The following is a 6,280-nucleotide window of genomic DNA, read 5'->3' as shown; positions in this document are numbered from 1 at the left end:
TTGAGTTTTTTGGAAGTAGAAACTTGTAAATTTGTGGAAGTTTGTGTATGAGTAGAATTTTCTTTTCCTTGAATCTTGAATATAATTCACAGGTAGGGGATCCCTGGGTGGCTCAGTGGTTTAGCGTCTGCCTTTGGCCCAGGGACTGATTCTGGGAACCCTGGATCAAGTCCCACGTCGGGCTCCCTGCATGGAGCCTGCTTCTCCCTCTGCCTGTGTCTCTGCCTCTCTCTCTCTCTCTCTCTCTGTGTGTCTCTCATGAATAAATAAATAAAATCTTAAAAAAAAAAAAAGAAAAAAGAATCCACAGTTAAAGCTATCTGGATTTGGAGTTTTCTTTGTGGAAAGATTTTAAATTGATACAATTTTAAAAAGAAAGAATCTCTTTAATAGTTATGGACTTAGGTTATTCATTTCTTCATGAATCACCTTCAATAAGTTATTATCTCCAGAGATTTTTCCACTTCATCCAAACTTGTTACATCAATTGGCAATAAGTTGTTCATAATATCTTTAGTATCTTATAGATGTATATGGGATCTCTAGTGAAGCCCCTTCTTTCTTTTATTTGTTCATTGCCTTTTTTTCTCTTTGTTGGCCTCACCAGTTTTTTTTTCTCACCAGTTTTATAATTTCATTATCCTTTTTAAGATTTTATTTATTTATTTATTTATTTATTTATTTATTTATTTATTTGAGAGAGAGATAGAGCACATGAGTAGGGGGAAGAGCAGAGGGAGAAGGACAAGTAGACTCTCCCATGAGCTTGGGGCCCAATGCAGGCCTGATCCCACAACCCTGATATCACAACGGGAGTCTAAATCAGGAGTTGGCGGGGCAGCCCTGGTGGTGCAGCGGTTTAGCGCCGCCTGCAGCCCGGGGTGTGATCCTAGGGACCTGGGATCGGGTTCCCTGCATGGGGCCTGCTTCTCCCTCCTGTGTTTCTTCCTCTCTCTTTCTCTCTCTTTCTCTCTTTCTCTCTCTCTCTCTCTCTCTCTCTGAATAAATAAATAAAATCTTTAAAAAAATAAAAAATAAATCAAGAGTTGGCCATTTAACTGACTGAGCCACCCAGGTGCCCCTTCATTATCGTTTTTGAAGAATAAAGTTCCAGGCCAGAAAGGAAAAAGTAAACTATATTTACAGATGACATGGTCTTGTGTATAGAAAATTCTAAGGAACTCACTAAACGACTACAAGAACTAATTAAATAAGTTAACTAATTAAATAACTAATTAAGTTCAGCAAGTTTGCAGGATATAAGATCAATATACAAAAAATCAGTTGTATTTCTATATACTAGCAACATATTCTTAAAATGAATTAAGAAAATAACTCACAAAGAGTAAAAAGTACTCGGGAACAAATTTAAACAAGGAAGTACAGGTGCAATATATTGAAAATTATAATGCATTTTTGATAGAAATTAAATAAGACCTAAATAAATGGAAAAGATATCCTATGTTCATAGATCAGAAGATAATATTGCTGAGACGGTAATTTGCAGATTCAGTGCAATCCCATCAGATTCAAATGGGTTTTTTGCAGAAACTGACAAACCAATCCTAAATTATGTTGGAAACGCAAGGGACTCAGAACAACCAAAACAATCCGGGTAAAAAGCAAAAAGCAGGAGGACTCACATGTCCTGCTTTCAAAACTTACTACAAAGCTACAGTAATCAAGACTATGTGATACTGGCATAAGGAATAAACATATAGATCAACAGAATAAAAGTGAAAATTCAGAAATACTACACTTGATCTTAGCCAAAAGGCTGAGAAGTGATTGAAAATTCAGAAATAAGAAAAAAAAAAGAAAGAAAGAAAAAAATAAAAAGAAAAAAGAAAATTCAGAAATAGGGGATCCCTGAGTGGCTCAGCGGTTTTGTGCCTGCCTTTGGCCCAGGGCATGATCCTGGAGTCCCGGAATCGAGTCCTGCGTCGGGCTCCCTGCATGGAGCCTGCTTCTCCCTCCGCCTGTGTCTCTGCCTCTCTCTCTCTCTCTGTGTCTCTCATGAATAAACAAATAAAATATTTTTAAAACTTTTCAGAAATAAACTCTTACATTTAAGGTCAACTGATTTTTTTAAAATATTTTATTTATTTATTCATGAGAGACACACAGAGAGAGGCAGAGACACAAGCAGAGGGAGAAGCAGGGAGCCTGATGTGGGATTCGATCCCGGGACTCCAGGATTACGCCCTGGGCTGAAGGCAGGCGCCAAACCACTGAGCCACCCAGGGATCCCCAGGTCAACTGATTTTTTTTTTTTTTTTTGGTCAACTGATTTTTGACAAGGGCATAAAGACTACTCAGTGAGTGAAAAGAGAAATCTTCAACAAACAGTGCTGGAAAAACTGAATATTCATGTGCAGAAGAATGAGGTTGGATCTCTACCTCATGCCATATGTAAAACTTAACTCAAAACAGATCAAAGACCTAAGTGTAAGAAGAAAAACTCTAAAACTCTTAAAAGAAAACATAGGTGTAAATATTTGTTATTGGGATCGGGCAATTGTTTCTTAGCTATGACACCAAAAGCACAAGCAACCAAAGAAGAAATAGATAAACTGGGCTTAATAAAAATTAATAACTTTGGACTACAGAGGGCATCATGAAGAAAATATAAAGACAACCTAGTTGATGGTAGAAAATGTTTACAAATCGTATATCTGACAAGGGACTTTTATCTAGAATAATAAAGAACTCTTAATAGTAGAAAGTTGAAATTCTCACTCAAAAAATGGGCCAGGGATCTGAATATACATTTCTCCAAAGAACATATACAAATGGCCAAAAAGCACATGAAAAAATACTCATCATCATTAGCCATCAGGGAAAAGCGAATGAAACCATAATATGATACTACCTCATACAACTAGAATGGCTATTATTAAAAGAACAAATAATAACAAATGTTGACATGGATGTGGAGAAATTGGAATCCTCATACACTGCTGGTAGAAATGTGAAGGGGTGCCTAAATGGCTCTGTTTCTTAAGTGTCCGACTTTGGCTCACGTCATGATCTTGGGGTCCTGGGGTCAAGCCTCACATCAGGCTCCCTGCTCAGTGGGGAGTCTGCTTGTCCCTCTTTCTTTCCCTCTGCCCCTCCCTCCACTAGTGCACTCTCACTCTCTCAAATAAATAAATAAATAAAATCTTAAAAAAAAAAAAAGAAATATGAAATAGTGCAACTGTTTTGGAAAACAATCTGACAGTTCCCCTAAAGATTAAATATAGAGTTGCCATATGATCCAGAAATTCTACTTCTAAGGATATACCCTGGGGAAATGAAAACTTATGTCTATATAAAAACCTGTACATGAATGTCCATAGCAGCATTATTCATAATACCCAAAAGTAGAAACAACCCAAGTGTCCACAAACCAATAAATGTATAAGCCAAATGAAGTATATCTGTACAATGGAATGTTATCCAGCCATTAAAGGGAAAGGAATTCTAATATATGCTACAACATGGATACAACTTGAAAACAAAATGCGGGATCCCTGGGTGGCGCAGCGGTTTGGTGCCTGCCTTTGGCCCAGGGCGTGATCCTGGAGACTCGGGATCGAATCCCACATCGGGCTCCCGGTGCTTGGAGCCTGCTTCTCCCTCTGCCTGTGTCTCTGTCTCTCTCTCTCTCTCTCTCTCCGTGTGACTATCATGAATAAATAAATTTAAATTAAAAAAAAATTAAAAAAAAAATGCAAGTGAAAGAAGCTGGTGACAGAAGACGACATAGTGGGTGATTTCAGTTAAATGCAATACCTCAAATAGGCAAATCCATAAAGGCAGAGAGTAGGGGTGCCTGGCTGGGTCAGTCGGTGAAATGTGCGACTCTTGATCTTGGGGTCATGAGTTTAAGCCCCACGTTGGGCACAGAGCTTACTTAATGATAATAATTTTAAAAAGACAGAAAGTAGATTAAGTGGTTACCTACAACTGGAAGTGGGGCATGGGGAGAAAAATGAAATGACTCCTAATGTGTATGATTTTTTTTTAGGAGGAGGAGTGATGAAATGTCCTAAAACTGATTGTAGTTGATTGTTGCACATCTCTGTGTCTCTGTGAATATACTTAAATTGATGAATTGTATGGTATGTGAATTATATCCCAATCAGGTTATTTATTTTTAAAAAATGTTAAGGGTGCCTGGCTGGCTCAGTTGGAGGGGTGTGTGACTCTTGATCTTGGGGTTGTGAGTTCGAGCCCCAGGCTGAGTGAAGAGATTATTTAAATAAAAAATAAATAAATACAAAATAAATTGAAATGGATCTGTCAGGAGGACTCTGGTGACCCCCAGCCAGCCAAAATCATTCCAGTGCTATGGTGGGGTGTTGGAAAGTGGCAGGATGGGGAGTGATATGAACAAGGAAGAAAGGAAAATACATGGAAAAGACTTGGGAGGCTCATCTGGCCATGAAGGTTGAAGTGAGACCTGATGAAAGGGAGGGCTTGGAGGCATGTATTCTGTAGGCTCACATAAGACACATCACATTCCTCAGCCTGAGATCCAGCTCCTCAAAGAGGCTGGTGAAGCTGATTCTCTGGGCCTCTCCAGCATTCTCTCTGATGCTGGCCAGACCGGCCAGGCCAGTCCTCTCTTCCTATACCACTAAAACTCGGCCACCTGGAAAGTCTTACCACGCCCTGCCTCATCCTGGAGCCCTCCCCTGGAGGTGCCAGCTCCCACTGACCTCTCCTTTCTCAGCCTGCTTTCACACTGCATGCAAAAGGTCATCACTATAGAGTAGCTTACATGACCAGGTATCCCAGATTCACTGATACTTTGCTGAAAACCTGATTTGGGGAGTAGGATATTCCTAGAGCCTGGGACCCAGAACCTTGAGCCTGCCAAACTCATTCATAAAGCATTCTATGGGCTGGCCTCTCTTTGAGGAGATGGTCACTGAATCTGGGTTTCTAGGAAAGTCATGCTTTCCTTAGCACCTACATGTGCCCACCTATTCCATGTGGGCCAGAGCCAGCAAGAAAGACATACTTATTAATCTTGGGCCCCAATGTTATCAGAAGAGCACAAGTCCCATGAGGCTGGGCTAATGGTGTGTGTGTGTGGGGGGGGGGGCTTCTCCATACCCTCTCCACTCTTGGAAAACACAAGATGCCTAATTTATTTTTTTTAAATAGTTTATTCATCTATTCATTAGAGACACAGGCAGAGAGAGAAGCAAGCTCCACACAGGGAGACCGATGTGGGACCCAATCCCGGGACCCCAGGACCACACCCTGGGCCGAAGGCAGGCACTAAACCGCTGAGCCATCCAGGGATGCCACAAGATGCTTATTAATGAGCATATGGAATTAACGCTCTTATAAAGCCCAGTAAGCGGTGTTTAGCTTTTTTGAACACAGTGTTTCCCAAACATATTTGTCCTTGGGATCTCTTGTCTACCCCACCCACTAATCATTCAGAAACATATCACGCCAATAATAAAGTCCAGAACTTGCAACTGGTACTTGTAGCCCAGCCTACAAATCTCAATGGCCAACTTCTTTTCTCCTCCACAAGGACTCTTTTCTGTACCTTGACATGTTCTCCTCCACGGCAGAGCCCACAGCAATCTCCTCGCCTGCTAGGTGCCAGCATCTCTGAGCCACCTGTTGCTTAAACACCCAAGGACCCCTTTCCTTTCCCTACCTCATACAGCTGGCTATTGCTTCCAACATTGAGTATCCTTCAGTATGCCTTTCCCTTCCCCATCCTCCTTTCCAGGTCATTTCCTTGCTGCTCTCTGATTGTGAATTGGTATGGTATGTGAATTATATCCCATGGGCATGAGATGCCACACTTGGCAACAAGTCAAGGGGGCAGCACTACACCTTCAAGTGTTCTCAGAACCTGAGCCCCCTCTCTTAGCTTCTTTATCCCACAAGGATTCTGCCTCAAGCAGCAGAACAGCAGGATATGGGCAGATCAGAGGTGGAAATGGGAATGGAGCCACAACCCAGTACCAGCTTCTCCCATGGGCAGGGACCAGAGGGCTGTGCCCATGCCCGAGTCTGGCATTTGGTGAATGAACGATTAATGACGGTTCTTAGAGAGAAGCCCCCGCTCCCCCAGACCCCAATCCGAGGCACATTCCCCACGATCGAACTGGACACTTCCCAAAACTCAGGACACATCCTGGCCGGAGCTGGCTGTGGGCCGGGCACCCCCGGGCGGCCGGGCAGGGCGGGGTGTCCTGGAGAGCCGCGGATGGGCCTCACACCCAGGCTGGGCCAGGACACCCCGTCCTTGGCCGCGGCCCAA

At 42.3% G+C, this 6,280-nt stretch overlaps 1 pseudogene; it reads right to left on the bottom strand.

Moving 5' to 3' along the window:
* Nucleotides 1-1,614: 1,614 nt before the first annotated feature.
* On the bottom strand, nt 1,615-1,789 carry LOC112650621 (U2 spliceosomal RNA; annotated as a pseudogene).
* Between the last annotated feature and the right edge of the window lie 4,491 nt (nt 1,790-6,280).

This window comes from Canis lupus, chromosome 11 (assembly GCF_003254725.2).
Source record: "Canis lupus dingo isolate Sandy chromosome 11, ASM325472v2, whole genome shotgun sequence".
Lineage (NCBI taxonomy): Eukaryota > Metazoa > Chordata > Mammalia > Carnivora > Canidae > Canis > Canis lupus.
The sequence above is the reverse complement of the archived record's forward strand: the minus strand, read 5'-3'. Positions and strand labels throughout refer to the sequence as shown.